At 42.6% G+C, this 20,488-nt stretch overlaps 1 protein-coding gene across 5 annotated transcripts in view; it reads right to left on the minus strand.

Annotated features, from left to right (window-relative positions):
- The window catches only part of ATP10B (ATPase phospholipid transporting 10B (putative)), a 278,859-nt gene that overhangs the window by 173,868 nt on the left and 84,503 nt on the right, over positions 1-20,488 (minus strand). The window contains exon 1 of one of the 5 annotated variants that reach the window (XM_073231757.1): positions 3,253-3,301. The exons of the other annotated variants lie outside the window; for them this stretch is intronic. The gene's annotated coding sequence lies outside the window, so the exon portion shown is untranslated. Of the gene's footprint in view, positions 1-3,252; positions 3,302-20,488 lie in introns of those variants that run through there. 5 annotated transcript variants of the gene reach the window in all.

The following is a 20,488-nucleotide window of genomic DNA, read 5'->3' on the forward strand; positions in this document are numbered from 1 at the left end:
TAGGTATGAAAGACATGATATTTGTGGGAGTTATTGGAATAATGGACTTCTAGTTGTTTACTTCACAAGTGCTTCATTTTGTTGGTTAAAGCCAGGTCAATACTACTCTAAGCCCAGGAGCCACTGGCAGTGGGTGGAGGGCATCTTGGTTAGGTTGCTCTTTTGCTGGGCACAGAACTGCAGACAGACACTAAGTGAGTTAGGAGCGTGAAAACCACCCTCGCTGCTCTGGGAAGGATAACAAGAATTCAACAAATTTAGATAAAACCCTGAATGACATGTCAGGAAACATTTTTTTGGAAATGGAAAAGGCAAATAAATATCATTTATGGAAAGAGAAAAAATATCTCATCTTTCCAGTGTGTGTTGAAGCAAATCAAACTGGTCCAACATTACAGAACCCATCCATTTTGCAATGGACAGAATTTAGTATAAAGTCACATCTCTTAAGTCCATCCTTTCTTTGATTTTCATATTCTCACAGAACCTCATTTTGTTTAGAAAGGGAAGTAAAAGGGAAAAATGAATCAAATGCTGGTCATAAAAATTAGATTGACCCTAAGGTCAGGGGTTGAGTGAAGTACATTAACAGTAAACTCTTGACTGACAGGGATGGCCCATTCATGACAACCTGCTCCTTCAGAGCCCTTACTGAGACAGAATCATCTTTTGTTCTAAGATAGTGGATATATCTGGAGTTATGCAGCTCTCTATTTCCACTACTGTGGGATAGAGAGTAGAATAGACAAAAGTGACCCTGGGGGTTGGGTGAGAAGATTGGGAGGAGAACAGAATCCCTAGAACACTTTATTTTCCAGGAATGCCCTTCCAAATTCTTTTCCATCATGAAGTATTTTCTGTACAATTCATTCATTCTTTCACCACCCCAAATAAACCCTTACAATTATTAAACTATATCAGACATTCAATATATGTTAATGAACAACAGAAAACCAGACCTGTCTCCCACCCAAAGGCATTTTTTACAGTCTAGAAAAAGAGAGACAGACTTTACTCAAGTAAACACAAAAATAAATATGATTACCTAATGAAAATACTTCCCTTATTGTTCTGTGACAGCACAGGATAGAAATGTGACATTAGCAAAGTTCACAGGTGGTGCACTTTGTCCCCAATTTCTTTCAGCGTCTCCCTTCCGTAGGAGCTCAAGGCTTCACAGACATATCCAGAGCTCCCCGAGGGTCTGTGCTCTGGCCGCCTGTGGGCATTGTCAAGGTTCCAGTCATTTATGGCTCTCCCCTTAACACAGCTGGCTGGCTTCTCATTGACCCAGTGATTGCCCTTCATGGAACTTAACTGCAGAGAATAACCATACATGCGGAGAAAGATCTCTGTGCACATAAATGTTTGGAATTAAGTAGTAAAAATATAAACTAGCAGTGACAGATATCCTTGAAGAGGGAATTGAATAAATGTTACCTTTCATTCCTGAGATGTAATACTAATCCATAGTATAAAATGATGTATGCAAACACACATACACTGTAATGTCAATGTCGTTGAGTTTACAAAAGTTATAGAAAAGCTTGTATTAAAAGGAATTCACTTATTAGCATCACATTTGTGTTTTGTATGTTTATACATAACCTTAATAACTATTTTGCATATAATACACACACACACATATAATTTGCAGTATAGCTCCAGGAGGGCTTCTCCCTCTGCATGTACACATCTGTATTCTGTGCTTCAGTCATCACAGGGGCTAACTAATGAACTTAAATTGAGATGTGTAAAAACAGTCCACCTTGGCCAGGTAGCACAGCTGGATTCTAGCTGAGACTTCAAGACCCAAGTCAGGGACTGGTGTGAATATTTTGAGCAGATCAATAAGAGAGAGATTTGGGTGCAAGTACATCTTTCTGCACTCTTCACTTCCTATAATATTCAAACATAACACCACACATAGCTCACAGGGGCTCTTAAAACTGAATGGAGACATGTGAGGAAATGTTATCTTCCTTTGACTGCTGAAAGCAATTGCCTAGAACTGAATGATGGTGGTCAATGCACAGAATAATGAATTTGAGAGTTATTTTAATAGAATGAACTCCTACTAGTAATTTTCAGGCATTAGCTCAAATTCTTCAGCTAAAAAAATTAGGTTTTAGCTTTTTCTTTTCCTTTTGATTTCTATTCACGCAGGAAGGTTTTATTAAACACCCAGTATCTAAAGAGTTGTGCACATTTTGTGAAGATCCCAGACAAATTAAAAAGTCAAATTAGCAATGCATATTTAATACTGCTTTGTAGTTTTTTTTAAAGTTGGCAGCAATGTTTACTCTTTGAGAGGGAGTTTATAATTATGTAAATTGGAGAAACAGTCTGCATATGGTATAATGATAATGCCTTGGGTTTTATATCCAGAGTCAAACGTATTTCTAATTTCTAAATATTTCTTCAGTTTTATCATGCCTTGGGGAGAGGTTAGCTAAGGCCAGATTCCTGCTTTTTCTTCAGTGATGGAGTATATGATATCTTGGAACTTAGACACCTGGGCAAGCTTTCATTTGCCCACTGAGATTTGCATAGTATCGCCTTACAGCAGATACTGTTGATTGTCTTTAGAATACCCACTCACCCTTGCTTTCTCCTTTCTAACAAGATTTTAATTTTTTATTCACGCTTCTCTATGCAACCATGTGCTACAGGGGATGTGGGTCCCGTCCCTCATCCCAGGAAGGGACTAATGACTGGTCTAACCCAATCATGGTGGTCCCTCTGCGTTGCCAGGAATTGATTTAAACAAGGTTATGTGACACAGTTATGACCAATGAATGTGAGTGAAAGTCTGTTGGGGGGGATTTCTAGAAACACTGATAAATGATATAAATGAGACAGTCCACTGAAGATGTTAGAACCCAGATCTTGGTTATATTTTTGAGCTACTCAATTAACAAACTACTGACCTTTCTTACTTTAGGATTTCCCGTTATGAGAACTAAACTTTTTCTTATTTTTCAAGCCACTTTGAGTCTGTGTTTTCTGTTACTTGCAGCCAAGAACATATCTTAAGTAATCTGCACCTTGACAGTTTCTATGTTGCTCTAGAGAATATATATACAATAGAGAAATGTTAAGCCATATACTTGGCATCTGATTAACCAATGAGGCCAACTGACATTTGTTTAAATGGGTTGGAAGTCGGAATGGTAGTTTAATAAAGCTCATCTTGGCACCAGAGAGGAGACCATATCCAATAACTAATGAATAACAGGAAAAGCTACTCACTATTCACACTGTTGCTTTCACTGAAACAAATGGCATCAGTGTCAATCCTTCTACTGAAGCAAGCGTGCAAGACACAGGAGAGAAACTAAGTAGAAGGTCTACAATCTCATTTTGTCATCAGTCAGTCATAAGTATTTTGCTTGCTCTCCAGCTGGATGACTCCAGCTTTAAACCCTATAGGTCAGGCTGGACATTTTCCCAGGAAGCTGTTCCAATAGGAATGGTTTGTTCCTACCAGGCAGTCAGGTTTACTACTTCATCTGCTCCCCTCCGGAATGCGTATCATGTTCCCAGAGACTCAAGGTAAATGCCTAACTGCTCTATAAAATGTGTGCTGGTCCAGGCGCTCAGAGACTTCATCTCCTTTGCCACATTGACAGGGTCAGGAATGGGCTCTGGGACCTGATTCGGGCCAATGAAACTTGTTGAAAACATAAGAAGAGAAGATCTCTTTCTACTGCCCAAGGCTGGGGAGGCTGCCCACCCAGAGCTCTGAGTGCAGGGCACCAAACCCTGATATTATTTGGGCACCTGGATGCAGCTATGATTGAAATGCTTCAACTTTCCAGTTATATGAACCAATACATTCTCTTTTTGCCTTAAGCTGGTGTTTTTGCTTTAATTAGTTGAGTTTTCTCTGTCTTCCAAACAAAAATCCTCATTAAGGCAGGCAGGCAGGGCAGGAATTGTAATTCTCATTTTACAAAGTATGAAAGGGAGGCTCAGAAAAGACTAGGGTGGGGAGGTCCAAGACCTCCACTCAAGGGCTCTTCCTGTCCCTGTCCCTGGTCTACTCATTCAGCAATGACCATGACAGTAACAGAGGGAACTGACACCCATTGCTGTCTTTGCTGATTTTTAACAGTTCCACTTTGGGTAAAATGGAGAAGTTTTCCACAGGGTTGCCAAGGGAGATAATCTTTATTATTTTAGCAAAGATTGTCACACACAAACACATACACACCACACTATAAAAGGTCATAGTAGGTGCGTTAGATTTGCACAGATCTTCTCCCCCAAGGAGACTGCTGCTCCAAGTCTATACATGATCTCAGTCTCGTATTTCTGACTCCATCATCCACCCATGCCTGCTGTGCTGCTGGCTTATGACTGGCCTGATCACAAACTTTCCACCTAGCTAACCTGCCCAGTGCCTGGTCTACTTGGGATAAGTCAGTAAGCAGGCATCACAAAGAGGAAGCCGGCAGCTCAAATCCTGATCCTTTGTGTGTTTTGTTTGATTCACATTTCAAAAAAAATTGAGCTATGTTTAAACATTGAGGAAATCTAAATAAAAACTTAGATTTCAAGTGTCACTTGTAAAACATCAAAGGCCACCAACACTGTGCATTTCCACATGGTGATGCAGGCTGAGCTCCTGTGGTGCTCAAGGCCCTTAGACTTATTCTCTTCCTTCACCTTATTCCCACCCTTCATTCATTTCTGCCACAAGCCTGGCTGCTGTGAGCATACATACTTTCAACCCCTGTCCTAACATTCCTAGGACCCATTTGGGGCTAACGCAACCGAGATGCCACCTCGCCCTCCAGTGGCTGTGTGTGGAAGCAGCCCGTTTCTAGCCAGGTTCCCACCCTGGCCCCCAGGCCCTCCAGAAAGGAAATCACACAGTGATACCACTATGAGTTTATTTTTCTTTCTTCTTGCTGTATCTCTGCAAAAAAGAGAATTTATTTGAATCAGGAATAAAAAAATGTTTATAAATGGTCTTGTGAAAATGAAGCTGCCCTGTGTCCTGCAAGGGACAGGGACTTGAGGGAGGCTGTGTGGTGTCAGCTAGGCACTGGATGAGAAGTCGGAAAGCTTTGTCACTCTGTCACCTTTTATAAATGATTTCCTTCTCTACCTCAGTTTCCCCATTTGAGAAGTTGAGCTAGATCAGAAGGTGTAAACAAGTGGTACACATGCCATATCTGGCCAATTGGTGGGTATTGTTTATTTTATCAGTTATATGTCAACAGCTAAAAAGAAGGATATTTCAAGTAAGAATCCAGATCACGGCCTTGTCTGAATGCTCTAGCAACAATCAACAACGGGCCAGCATTCTCACATGACCGCGGTGGTTCCGTGGGGGTTCTGAGTTCACTGCAGTCCTCACCCTCTTCCTAGTGGACCTACACACATACCCTGACCACCTGCTTTGTTCTTCCTAGTGGACATACGCACATACCCTGACCAACTGCTTTGTTCTTTTACATCCCTGCCTGCCCTCGAAGGCATTTGCTCTTGCCACCCCAGAACGAGATGACCTCGAGGAACCCATCAGCCTCAGTTCTGTGAGTAGAGGCTGGTGATCTGAGAGGTAGAGACGATCTGGAGGAGAGAAAATGCTCTGAGCAAGAAGAGCTCGTGCGGCCCTCCAGTAAACCTCCATAAAGCACTCCTCTTCCCCGCTCGGCCCGGAGTTGAAACAGCAAGATGCCCAGGCCTTTGTGAACATCCCACTACATGGTTAAGCCTGAAAAGGCAACAGCCGGGCTTTGAAAGTAGCAGAACTTTGAAAGTAGCAGAAATATTCTTCCATTGGGGTTGCTAGCTGATTCTCTAAGTAATTTGCAATTCAAGTGTCTCTTTGTTTTGTATGAAAATTTGCTGCTATTTGGAACGTGGGGAAGAGCTAAATTGCATCCTGCTGGTTTTACTTTGACTGTATCAAAAAAGAAACTGTTAATCTGGTTCCATAATTAACTTTCCTGTTCTAAAAGGGCCCTGGGCTAGAGTCCAGAGAGTGGCTGTCAACTCCCGGCTTCTCTTCTCAACAACTCCGTTCATCAGGATGCCCTGAAAGGAGGATGGATCTAGGTGGGCACTGGTCTTGATGTTCTCTTTTTCTGGTTTTTCTTTTCCTTTATCGTCATGCAACATTCAGTGAACCCTTACAGGGGCTGAGATCCAGTGCTGATCAGTGGTGGGTATAAAGATAAATAAACTTCTGTGGAGCTGCCAGAGAACATGAGTTGATTTTCCTTCCATCCATCCATCCATCCAAAAATGTTAGGTTTCTATATTATTGCCAGACATTATGTTAGGCATTGGTATGTGATAAATGCAAATAGGACTTAATCAGCATCCAATCTACAGTGAAGAGAGGACTTCTGCCTAGGGCCACAATAGTTGGCTTCATGGAAACGATAACAATAAATTGGTTTTGACCCCTGAAGTATTTGTGTATATGCGTATGTGTGCACATAAACTTATATGTGTGCCTAAAATGCTGGAGGTATGGGATAACTGATGCAAGCAAAGGCATGTAGGCTAGAAATTAAGTTTGATGATCAAGGGGAGGCCACTTTGGCATTAGCAGAAGGTTTGAACTAGCATTAAAAGCTCATGCTCATTGACTATGGGGAACTTGGCTAAGCACTTTTTTATCTATTATCTCTCCATGAAGCCTCACAAAGCCAAGTACCAGTTACTGGTTACATGCTATCAACAGGAAACAGACTCAGGTCAGTTCCCAAAGAATATAAGGGCAGGACAAATGGCAGAAGTGGGACCTGGGTCCATCTGTGACTTCAGGCATAAGCTTTTAACCATAAGGCTGTGCTGCCCAGTGGGGAAAGACTAAAGAAGGACTTTGGGCAAAACAGCACTCTGTGAGCTGGGGGTAAAGAAAACAGCACAGATAACGTCTTTGTCCTTCTGGAGCTTATGTCCCAAGGGCCTCACTCTGAAGTGCCTCCCTCCTGCCAAGTGCACGAGGGAGAAAGCACAAAAATCAAGCCAGAATTGGTCTGTAAGGAGAGCACTACCTATCAGACCACTTTTCCCAGCTCCGCCCAGGCAATTTAGATGGTATCCCATCTCCTCATTTTTTTTTTAGGGGCATTTCTCTTTCTTTTCTTTTCTCTTTTCACTGAAATACCTCCATTAGGAATGATTCACCCATTTTCCAGTTCTATCCTCAAATCTCACCTGAAAGAATCTGTAAAGAACTTGCTTTTTGCAACCCACTCAACAGACCGAAGTAATTTTCCAGTTTCACAGGCTCTTTCAGGTTCAGGCTTTGAGGAAAGTTAGACACAGACACTAATCTTAACCCTGGTGCCTGCACCCGCACCCCCTGCATCCCCTGTTCCACCAACCTGAGAAAACTTCTAGTGTTCACCAAATTTGGCCTGCACCTTGACCCCTCAAACATCTACTAGAGCTTTTATGGAGTTGTTGCACCCTCAGTTTTTTTTGGGACACTGGGCAACGACACTGTATTTATTCCTGAGAATTAGAGGAGGGCAGGATTCCTCACCTGTGTCAAGGCTATATAGAACCCCAAGCATCCAAGGCAAAATGACAGCTGAAACACGATTTTGAACTGACAGTTGAAGGCTCACACCTTCAAAGGGAAGTCCATATTCTTGACTGGCAGACAGAACACTAGCCTCCAAAGATATCCAGGCACTACTCCCTGGAACATGTAACTATGTTGCATTACCGGCAAAAGGAATTCTACAGATAGGATTAAGGTTTCAGACATTCGATAAGGTGTTTATCCCAGATCATCTGGGTGGGCCCAGTATAGTCGCATGAATCCTTAAAAGTGGAAGAGGAAGGCAGAGGGTCAGTCAGAATTATGTGATGATGGAAGAAGAGGTAGTAGAGGTTTGAAATGTAAGGACTCTATCCACGGCTGCTGTCTTGAAGGTGGAGGAAGGGGGCCAGGAGCCAAGAAATGTGGGCAGTCTCTAAAAGCTAGGATTTGTCCTCAGCCAAAAACTTGCAAAGAAATGGGGGGTGTAGTCTTACAACTGCAAGGAACCAAATTCAGCCAATAACCTGAACGAAAGAAAAGGAGATGGTTTTTCTCTTAGAGCTTCCAGGAAGGAACATAGTTCTGCCCAGAACCCTAATTTTAGCTTACTAGGACCTGTGTTGGACTTCTTACAGAACAATAAGATAATAAAGTGGTGTTTCTTTAAGCCTCTAAGTCTGTGGTAATGCGCTATGGTAATAACAGGAAACTAATACGCTGACTTTGGGTTTAACCTCCTTCTGTTGTTTAGTTTGATATAGCAGCAGGTGGGGCTTGAAAGCTGCCTGTGCCAGTTAAGACTTTGTGTGACCGAGTGTGCATAAAGCCCCAAATAACAGTGGCTTCAACACCTATAGTCTTTTTTTTTTTTTGCTTTAAAACAGTCTGGAGGCAGACAGTCCAGGGCTCTCTACTAAGGTGGTTTTATAGAGTCTTCAAGAAGGCAGACTGATTCCAACTTTCTGTTCTGCCACTTTCAGGATTGGCTCTTATTCTTCTGACCCAATAAGGCTACCAGAGCACTAGCCATTACATCTGAATTCCAGGCTGCAGGATGGAGGAAGTGCAAAGTGAAGCTTTTTTTTTTTAAGAATGTTTCTCAGGAATTGCATACAATCCTTCCACTTACATCTCTTTGGCTAGAACTTGATCACATAAGCACATATAGCTCTAAAGAAGGCTAAGGAGGCAATATGCTCAACTAAAAGTTAATATTGTCATCACTAAGGAAATAAGAAAGAATGGATTTAGAGAGATGACCAAACAATATCTACCTTCATGTAGTTATTATTTGAGGGAGGCGATTGGTGGATGGTTCTCAAAAGGCCATACCTGTGAAAATGATTGGCTGGGATGCAAGCTCTTTTCCACATTGACTAAGGGCTTCTCTCACCCTCTTCCCTGCCCATTTGCCTAAGTTCAAATTCCAGTCTGTACTAGTCCTATCCAATCTTAAGGACTCATTTCAAATCTTCCCCCTCCAAGAATTTTTCCTAAATTCCACTCAGAGGGAAAAAAATATCCCTCCCTTCCTTAAAATTTCATAACCCTGGATTTATATTTACTTCTTGACACACTCCACCTTATATGAGAGTTATTGCTATGTGTGAGAATGGCTCTTGCCTTCTGGAATGCAGGCTATTGTCTTATAGTTGAAAGTCTCAAACATGACATGAATTCAATATTTGCACAATATAGCAGAGATTGCTAGATTGCCCTCCAGTATTCATAGTCCCCTTTTCCTATTAGAAATAATTCCCCTCCCTTCCTTTAAGTGATATCTGTCCAACTAGGTATATCATTGCTCAGTCTCCCTTAGGGTTATGTGTGACCATGTGACTAAGTTAGGGCAGACAGTACAGAAGTCTCCTTGGCAACCGAGATGGAAGCCCCTTGTTGAGGATGGCAGAGCCAGCTAGCCAGCCTGTGACTCAGATTGACCTCATGAAGCAGCCTACCTGTCACAGACTGCTCCCACACATTTGGGCTTCAGGGATATAGATTTGCTCTTCTAAGTTGTTGTACTTGGTCTTCATGACAGTAGTTTATCTGTGCCTTAAGTCATTTACATGATTAGTGGAATTGGTCTCTTGATTTGTGAACAGAGTCTGGCTTCCTTTCCATTTGTCTTTTTCCAGGAGGATGGCACCTAGCCTTAAATGATGAGACCTGAAATACTGAACGTACATCTGAAGTACATATGCATGCCTTGAAAGCAGCCAAGGGCATTGATGGTAGGTGTGTGCTCAGGCTCTCTGCTCCTGGCTAGCTAGGAGAATTAAGCGAATAGGCTTGTGCCTAGCATTTTGTTATTTCTGCTGGAGCCACTTTTGAAAACATCTTTCATCAGAAGTATGTCCAGACTTTTGTATTGACATTCATTGCTGATTCATTCTTCTCAAACCCATCATTTTAGAAAATTGTCTTTTGCTTCCTAAGTGTTTCTTGCCATTTGAAACTTTCTCTACAAAGTTCCATTTTTTGCCATACCCCTTCAAGTGTCTATTTAGACAATTCTGCTGAGCATTCATTTCTTAGCTAACTATTAGCAACAAAATGCCTTGTATTTGTATGTAGTTTAATACTTTTCAAAGCCTTTTCACAATCTAATATCACTTAATCAGCAGGGAAGCCTAATAAGTTATGCAGCAGAAGTATTAGTATTCCTACTCTCTAGGTCAACTGTCCTCAACAGCCATGTGGTATAACAGTAGTATTTAAATAACCATTGTGAAGTATGTTGTATTGCAAATTGTCTTTCTTTACAGATAATAAAATGTCATTCTTTCAATTCATCCTATAACTACAATAGACAGTTTTGAGTTGCTATGTCCTTGGAAGAGTCTTTAGAATGGGGAAAACAGTGGTGAATAAAACAGACCTATCTCTGATCCAAAGGATCTGGTGGGATGTTGAAGAATCAAGATGGTGGACATCTACTGCCTCATCTGTCCTGCATCACCCCCTTCTTCTGGGCAACTGCTTCCCTGCTGCTCCAGCCATGTGATTCTGATAGAGTTGCTGACTACAAAGGAAGGCAGGTGGCCCAGGCCTGGCTTTTCAGAAGACCATTTTCCTCTGGCAACAGTGATTGGTTCAAGTGAAGTCGCAGGGCCCAAACCTAAGCCAATCAAAATCTTTTCTGGGATTTGTAATTTAGGGAACAGAAAGAGATAGAGGCTCTTTGATTTGTCATCACTGGGCTGGGATGACATAATCTTGAAACCAACCATGGCAGTATCTTTTGCCACATGGAGAAAGCTTTTTTGCAATACAGAAGTGGAATAAAGAAACATAGGTCATGGAGAGATGGAGAGGCACGTATTGAGGGACAGGAGTCTCAGAAATTTGGAAGGAGACAGACTAGTTGGATCAGATACTAAAACAATGATTTGGGCATAGTAGTGCTCACTGCTTATTTGTTGAATATTAACTAGTACAGTGTATTGAGCAAATAAAGATGCTCAGGATGTATTTCTTGTATGGGTGAATGAATGAATAAATGGCGCTATAATGACTACATCTTTGGGGAAGTGGAAAGGAGTTCAAGGTTGAAAAAAACTCCCATCATCTTATTTCATCATAATTTTCACCTAGTTTCTCAAAGTACTGCAAAGCAGAGTGGTAGTGAAGAAAAAGGGCTTAGATATCAGGTAGGCCTGGCTTTCATTTCTGGCTTCATCAACAACCAGCTGTATGATGCTGAGAAATAATAACCAACCCCTCCTAAGGTTTTGGATGAGGATATACAGAGGTAAGTGTAAAGCTTTAAGCAGAGCAGTTGACATATAATCAAAGTTTTAATGCTACCTATATTTATTAAAGCAGTGTTTACTAAGACGGTATCTTCTATGGGCCAGGCACTGTCTGACTCCTGGGGATACAGGAGGATGAGACTGATGTGGGCCTTATCCTCAAGGAGCTTTGGTTTGCATGGAGTGAGATGGTAATGAGTAAAAAGCAAATAAGCAAACAAGCAATTTGAAGAAGTAGTACATGCCATGGACAGAGCCTCCTCTAGACTGGGTGGCCAGAGGTGGTCTTGAAGGGAAGATGGCATTTGAGCTGAATCCAAAAATGAGCCAGCCATATAAAGGCATGGACAGGAAGGCTCCAGGCAGAGGAAATGTAAGTGCAAAGGCCCTGAGGTTGGAATGAACTTGATATGTTTGAGAAATTGAAAGAAGGCTGGGTAGTAGGGTATAAAGATTGACAAAGGACGTAGTGGGAGGAAAAGTCAGAGAGGGAGGCCTAATTCCCCAGCCATCTAGACTGGTGTGTCCTGTGGGGCAGGCACTATGTTAGGAACCAAGAACACAAGAAGGAAAAGGCAAAAACTGGCTGAAAAAGTTCTCATCTATCTAATCTCAACAAATTTTGTTAATAGAGGTTTCAGGTGAGCTGAATTTTGCATAGCCACATTTTGACCATTATCTCATACCTACTTGCCAGTCTACCTGGGTTAGAGGTAGTGGAGAGTTCTGCATCAGGTTTTCTCCACGGAGCAAGCAGGAGGCAGTTATATGAATTTGCCCACATGAAAGAAATCAGTGTATTAGTGTAATTACACCTGATCAAGTACAAATTTCATCTGCATGAATACATGCAATGTTTTGGAGGAAGAGAAATGATGATACAGCCATCAGAACCTCCCGTGGTCAGTTAAACTCCATTCTTGGGAGGTATTACACTACAAGTCATGCCCAAGCACTTTACACACTAGCTGTCCTTAGACATTTTCTGATTTCTCTATATAAAATCATTTGCAGGTATTGCAATGTTTTAGTTATGTGAACTCAGAGGGTCTAGAGGGCTCAGATCAGAGGAGAGAAATTCATCTATAACCTGGAAAAGGGCAAAATACAAAATTGATCAGAACTCAGACTTAAATCAGGGCAGAATGGATGCCAATCCATTTTCTGCCAAAGTATCTGATTCTGCTCTCCTGTCCATTCCCATGGCTTTAAATATCATCTATAGGCTGATAATTCTTAAATTACATCGCCATCTTATACCATGCCCTTGAGCTCTAGACACAGGCATTCAATATTTGATATGATACATCTCCCTGGGTGTTTCATAGGCTTCTCCAACTTAACATGGCTCTACAATAACTCTTCATAATCTAGTCCTACTTGCCCTCCTAGGCATTCTGTTCCTTCCTTGTTCTCCACCATCTCTGTAAATGGCACCACCATCTATCAATTAGCTCCTGATCTATCTTTTTCCTCATGTCCAACATCGAGTACATCAACCAACTCTTGTAGGATCTACTTCCTAATGATATCTCAGATTCATCTTCTCATTTTCCATATGCACAGTTGCTACTCAAGCCCAAACGTCCACCATCTGCTGCCTAGACCAGTGCTACAGAGTCCTAATAGGTTCTTGCTTCCCTCTTGCCCTCCCATAATTTGTTTTCCATAGAGAGATGTTGAAAAATGCAACTTAGATGCTCCCTGCTTGCACCACAACACACATACTTAAAACACTTCAATTGATTTTACTTTGAATGTTATGCACACTTTTCTCCTGGACTGCAAGGTGCGGGTAGTACCTGCTTACCTCTTCAATCTCATACCACTCACCTTCCCATCCAGCTCTAAGTTGTGGCCACACTGGCCTTCTGACTGTTCCATGAATACGCCAAGCTCACTGGGCCCTTAGGGCATTGTGTTTGGAATGGAATACCTTCCCTCTCCTCTGCATAGTGGGCTTCTCCAAATCTCACCTATGTTTCAGAGACCTTCCATAATTCCTCTACCTACAGTAGCATCATCAGCAATAGGCTTGTTCACAGCGCTTTTTCTCATTTGCAGTAATTTTCCAATTTCAAAATAGTTATTTTGTTTTGTTATCATTGCTGCTGTCTTCCTCATGTTATGTTCCATAAATGCAAGAAATACATTCATCTTGTTCATTGTTGTCTCTCCAGCCCTAAGCACACTGCCAGACACAGGGTAGATCCTCAATATTTGTTGAATGACTAAACAAATGGCTGCATAAACAGATGAATGTGTTTTTTTCTTTTCATAAGGATGGAGGCTCATGTTATACAGACATCACTCCCCTTTCCATTTCAACACTGTTGTGGTACATTGGCTACTCCATTTCTTTATCTTCTTATAAACCATCTTTTAAAAAAGTCCTCATTAAAAAAGATTTCTTAAGTTGAGTCTCAGATTGGATATTGCAATAGCAAAAATATTCTTCCTTGAAGTTTCCCAGTTACCCAGACAAAAATATCTCCTAAACATTATAGGAAAGTCCACTATTTCTCATGTCTTCAGGTAAAACCATTGAAGACTGTTGTAGAGAGAAGTCCTGACTCTGCTTGGTATTTGACTGTACTGTCTCAAGTAAGTCATTTTCCATCTCTGTTCTTCAGGTTCCATGTGCTGAGATTTCTTTCAGCTTTTCTTTCTAACTCTAAGACTTCAGCAGGTTACCCAACCTGAGCTCTAGGGTACTTGGTGTGAACTGAAGAGTCCCCCAAAAGATATGTCTGTGTCTAAATTCCTTGAACCAGTGACTGTTCCCTTATTTGGAAAATGGGTCTTCGCAAATGTGATTAACTCAAGGATCTTCAGATGAGGAGATCACCCTGGATTATTCAGGTGGGCCCTAAATCCAATGACAAGTGTCTTTATAAGAGAAAGGCAGAGGGATATTTGAGACAAAGGCAGTGCGATCACAGACACAGAGATGGGAAGTGATGTGGCCACAAGTCAAGGAATGCCAGGAGCCCCAAGAACCTGCAAGAGGCAAATCACAGATTCTCCCCGGGGACCTCCAGAGGATGTGTGGCTCTGGGATTTTGGACGTCTGGCCTCCAGAACCATGAAGGAATATATTTATGTTGTTTTTAAGCTACCAAGTTTGTGGTAATGGCTACAGCAGCCCTAGGAAACTAGCACAGCACTCACCTGTGCTATAGCTGACAAGGTCCCTGGGCCTCCTTAGCCCAGAGTGAACACTGAGGCCAATCTCTGACATCTCTTCTAGTGACCCACCAAGCCCATTCTGGAAGCTTCAACAATCAATGTCTAGTCAAATAAAAAGAGATAAGGAAGACAGTCTTATCCACACTGTGCCTCAAAGCCTTCTTAAATAGTCAATGTTCACATTCTACTTCAATGGCTGCTGCTATTCCTCCTCTTTTCTCTTGCTCCTTTCTCCATGACCACTTGCCTTCAACCGCATGGAATTTCCTCTCTGTTCATCCTTATTCTCTAACTCCCCTGAGCCAATACATCAGCGAGTGTGTAAAGAGGCCCAGCCTTGTTCTAGGTGCTATGGAGATTTCCATTTTCATAAGCAATGTGAAAATAGTAATAGTAACCATAGTAGTAATAGCAGCTAACAGTAACTGGTGCTTCGATGCGGCACTGAGGATGCTAAGCACTTCCTCATGCATTACTTCTTCCCACCTCCCAAAGCAGCACCTGCTGAATGGATTTCTTCATAAGTGTACTTGGGACCCAAGTCCACCAGCACATCCTCAGGGGCCCTAGCTAGTGTTGCCTTGCTTCACACCTTTACACGTGCCCTTCCCAAAGGTCTCCTTCCTCCAGACCAGCAAACCGCAGAGAACACTTTCTATTTTATATTTACTGCACAGTAAGTGATTCTCTTCTTCTGTGACATATTGTCTATTATAGACACTTGCAGGAGTGGGAATCTTGAGACTGAACATTTCACCTGGTACCACCCCTGGCACCTGGAGGAGTGGGAGAAAAAGTGGTTCTTCTGCGCCAGTTGTCTCTTGGAGTAAAAGGTCAAGGGTCATTCCTCCAGGAGCATCAGGATTTAGTTTAGCCTGGAGCTCAAACAAACAATCTTTTTAGGTGGAAACTGGAGGGGAGGGAGAGAGGCAGAAACCTAAAGAAAACTGCTTTGCAGAATCTGCTCCAGCTGCCAGGGGCACCCAGGGGTGGGTGGCAATTCCCCCCTACCTCCCACCTCGATTCTCCAGCCTGTTTCAAAACTCACTGAACACATATGGCTTCCAAGGCTCTAGGGAAGGGTTCAGACACCCACTCCCCATGGCTCGGCTGAGTCAGGCCCACAGAAGCACAAATACCCTGGAGATTACCCACAGATGCACATACCCTGACTTACTCTCGTTTTTGCATCAGTACCAGCTCCATTTTGCTCTGAGAGCAGCATTCCACTTTATCCCCACCTGCGTCCCTCACTCTCCAGACACCGCCAGCTGTGCTAGATGGTTTGCTCTGAGGTCGTGTGGCACTTTTTCAGTCCTTCTGTTTGAACTCAACACATCGTGTCCTAGAATTACTTATGTCTGCCTCTAATTTTACTGTCAGCCTAAGTTCTTTAAAGGCAGGTATTATATTTCAGGTCCCCCGGTGCTCAGCATTTGGCCTTGCATACAACAGGTAATCAGGTGGTGGTGTTTTTATTTTTATTTTTTTAAATAAACAGCTATTCATTTAGTACATGACTTTTTGGTACATGACAGGGTCTTTACTGGTGCTGGGTGAAAAACTAGGAAGAAACACTGTTGAATTCTTGGTGGATAATCTTACATTTTAGTGAGAAAATGAAGAAAATGCACATATGTACATACACAAAGCATTAGCACGGTGCTAAACAGTAAGAAAGAAGTATAGAGACTGAGAAGAGATAATCAAGGAACTTAACTTGGGCAAAGGAAGGTGTCTCTGAGGTGGTGACATTTAAACCAAGCGTTGAAGGGCGGGAAGGAGCCAGCCAGGCCGAGAGACAGCAGTTAGGAGAGCATTCTAGTCTGAATGGACTTGGAAATTCTAAGGGACTAAAGTGGGAAAGTGTTTGGCATATTCAGAGAACCAAGGGGAGACCCCTTTGGCTAGAGCTCAGCTGGTAAAGTGTGGGAGGAGGGAGGGAGTGTACTGGATTGAATGGTGTCCCCCTAAAATCCAGGTCCACCTGGAACCTCATCATGTGACCTTATTTGGAAATAGGTCTTTGCAGACATAACCAGTTAAGAGGAGATTGTGCTGAAGTAGGGTGGCCCTAGCCAAAGGCTGGTATCCTTATAAGAGGAGAAAACAGACACACAGGGAAGAAAGCCTTATCTTCAGTCTACTGGATGTAGACTTCAGACTGCAAGCTCAGCAAAGCCAAGGATTGCCTGCCATCACCAGAAGCCAAGGGGGAAGCAAGGGAGGGTCCTCCCCAGAGCCTTCGGAGAGAGAATGGCCCTGTCCACACCTTAATTTTGGGCTACTAGCCTTCAGAACCATGAGAGAACAGACTTCTGTTGTTTAAAGTTTCTAATTGTGGTGATTTGTTAAGGCAGCCCTAGGACACTGATACAGGAACAATGAAAAGACAGTTTTATTATTAGTGAAGTAGAGATCCATGGAGGGGTGTTAGCAAACAAGAACTGATTTTCCCCCCTAGATTTGTGTTTTAAAACGATATATCAAGTGAATGAAAAGTCTACGTGCTCAGAACACCTTCCCTTGTCGTAAAGGCTGAGATGCCTCTGCCACTCCCAGTGTCCTTGCCACGTGCTGCCCACTGACCAGGCACAGCGTGGCACTCCAGGGGACTTGTCATCTGGTTTAATGGTCTCCACCACTAACCACTTGTGGTTTCTGAACATTTCCTTTCTATTTTTAAGCAACTAGGATTCTGCATTCTGAATTTAGCTTTTTCCCGGACCCGTGGTGTTGACATGTGCTGCCTTTTATTCCCCTCTCTCTAGCCCCTTCAGATCTAATGGAAAACATCACACATTTCGAAGTCACTGTTAATTAATGCTGATGTTTGCGTTGCTGACATTGCTGTAAAAAGTGCTTATTTAAGGGATGAAGGATTAGTTTAATTCTGAACACAACTTTCAGTATAAGCCTGAAAATCAATGGGTGACTGGATTCAGGTGCCCAATTACAGCTTGAATTAAGCCATTCATGAGTGCTAGCTGTCTGATGCTTGTGGAAAAACAAATCCCTTGGGGGGAAAGAACAGCCAAATGGAAACATGGGGCAGAAGGGAGAATGTTCTGGAGTGCACCGCTTTACGCAACTTGACAAGGTTGAGAGTTCTCAGTTTCATAGAGTCTGGGAGGAAATAATTTTCTATCTTCCTTACAACTAATGGGTCACCCAAAATTCTTATTCATTCAAGATACAAAGTTGCCTGATTAGGAGTTTGAACCCCACTCCTTGCCAACTATAACAAGGACATTTGAGGTGGAGCACTATCAATGTGCCAGTTATTGAACCAAACGTTGTATATTCATTATCTCATTTAAGAAGGGAATTGTGTGTCACTGATAATGATGAAAATGCTAATAGCTATCATTTATTGAGTGTCAAAAATATTAATTGAGATTTCATATACATGATGTCTTATAATCCCATCATTGTACAGTAGTAATTAAAGTATGAACTTGGAGTCCCATAAACTGGGTATATACCCTGGCTCTGCCATAGTAGCTAAGTGACTTAGTTGCTTAATCTTTCTAGGCCTCAGTTTCCTCATCTTGGAAATAAATAGAAATAACAAAAGAGTCTATTTTATCAGGATTATGTGAAGTTCTGAACTATAATAATGACAAAACTTATAATGATAGCAACAGTTGTATAGCTTCTGTTATATGCCACACATGCTTCTACACACAGGTATTATTATTCCTGTTTTATAGATGAGAAAATTGAAAAGTAGAGAGATTAAGGAACTTGCCCTTTTCACACAGCTAAAATGTGGGAGAGGTGGGATTTGATCCTTTAATGTGAACCAATGGTGGCATTGTGATCTAGAGTTCCTACTACAGTGGTTTGCACAAAATACATGCTGGACAATATTTGTGGGTTGACAAATTATGGGCAATATATTCCTGCCAAAGAAGAATCTCAGATCTTGCTTAGAGTCTCTTTATGTATTTGATTTGGCTCCTAATACAATTGGTTTCTTTTATTCTTCCACTGGGTTCAGCAGAGACAAGCCATTCCCTTTTGTTTGTCAGTATTTGCTCAGGCTGAGCAAGAAATATTTTCTAATTCTCATTTGGGGGTATTGATACCAGCTTAGGGAACAAATTCAAACCACCCATATTTCAAAGCTTAAGGAAAGGCCTATCTCTCCCAAGCAGCTTTGAAACTTCCCTGTCATCTGGGGCCTACTGGTCTCTCAGAGCCCAGGCCTTTCTCACGCCTCTTACGAAAGAGGGTTGTAATGCAGTTTGCTGACTAGCAGTTCCATTTTCATGCTGTAGGACCTTGGTCAGCCCTCAGAACATCCCAGAGTTCCTTCCAGGAGGTTTTAGAGGAGTTTCATGTGGACTTCTGCCACTCTGGCCTCCTCCTTGATTTCTGTGGCCCAGGAATCCACTAGTGATGTAATTACCCACCACCCTGAACCTTAGCTCCTCTTTGTGAGTACTGGTTCCCTGCTCAGGGAGCTTCCAAAGCCGTAAGACCCTCCAAGAACCGAAATGCGGATATTGGCCCCTCTGCGATCTGTGTTTCACCTTGTCTCATGGATCTTGTAGTCTCTCTGCCTATGCTCATATCTCACAAAGCCCTTCATATTACCAGCACCTTTAGCCTCTGCTGGTAGCTCCCCTCCCTATTAGCCTCAGACGACAGCCAGGCTGAGAGCCAGGGGGATGCCTGATTTTTTCCCCTGTAGCTCTTGTTTGACTAATAGTGATTATGCATACATAATTATGTGGCCTTTCTGCCTAATGCCCATCTTCTCCATTAGACTGTAAACTCCAGGAGGGAATGAAGTATATTTTGCTCACCACCTCATAGCAGAGTAGTACAGTCTTGAACACAATAATGCTCAGTAAATATGTATTGAATGAATGACTCTTCAGTTCTCCTGAACCCACCCTCCTCTAAATCAGGGATCCAGGCAAGGAAGACAGAAGCTCTAATGCAAATCAATGCCAAGCAGGACTCCAGCCACCCACCCTGGCCCTGGCTATATATACCCCAAGTTCACCAGTGAATCAGAGTCCAAACCTGCATTGTAATTTTGTGTCTTGAGCTTAGAAGATACACAGTCTTCATGGTCCTTCCAAATAGATTGGAAGCGTTAGAGCTGGCAACAATCCCTTCTTTACCTTGGAACCTTTCATGTCATCTAGCATAATGCCCAACATAGGCATCCCCAAGAAATACTCGTTGGCTATGGCCAAGCCTGACAGTTGCCAGCTTGTCAGAGTCCCCACTGATCTACTGCTGCCTGCCAGCCATGTCTGTGGGGGTGGAGGCAGGGAAGGAATTCTGCAACAACTTTATCCTTAGACTCACTTCTCTGGACATGGTTCATACCACCTCACACCACATACTGAGAAAGTATTTCCTAAAAATATACCTGGACTTTAGAAAGCCTAAAATAAGCTGAGGGAAATGAGCACCTCATGACTGCCTTCTTCTGCACTAGGCCAGGGGAGGAAACTGTGCTTCCTGATTTGCCTTAATTTGCAAGAATGGGACAAAAATATCTAGCCTAATGGTACGTGGTTTTTTTCCTCAGCTAATGTCAGGCCACAAACTCTAGGCTCTGCCTCTAAATGAAAGCCAGGAACATGCTTAACCCCCAGCCACAGCCTATTTTCAAACCACGGGGGCAGTTCTGTCCCCGGAAAGACATTCAGCAATGTCTAGAGACACTTTTGGTTGTCACACTGGGGAGCTATACTGGTGTCTCCACGAAGAGGCCAGGGACATTGCTAAACATCTCCAATGAATGCAAGAAACCACCTCCACAATAGAGAATGACTCAGTCCACAAATTCACCAGTGCTGACGTTGAGAACCGTGGCCTACCTAAATCCGAAACGGGGCAAGTCCTCTGCTGAATCAACAGAGCCCAGAGCCTTCTGCGGAAGTCATGCGAGTCCTTTGGCCTCTCTTCTTGCCTGATGCTGGTGGCTCACGCCCGCAGCACCTCTCCCCGCCCACTGCAGCCTGAACAGGGGGTGTGCACTTCTGGGGAGGCTCTGTTT

Source organism: Manis javanica, chromosome 1 (genome assembly GCF_040802235.1).
Source record: "Manis javanica isolate MJ-LG chromosome 1, MJ_LKY, whole genome shotgun sequence".
Lineage (NCBI taxonomy): Eukaryota > Metazoa > Chordata > Mammalia > Pholidota > Manidae > Manis > Manis javanica.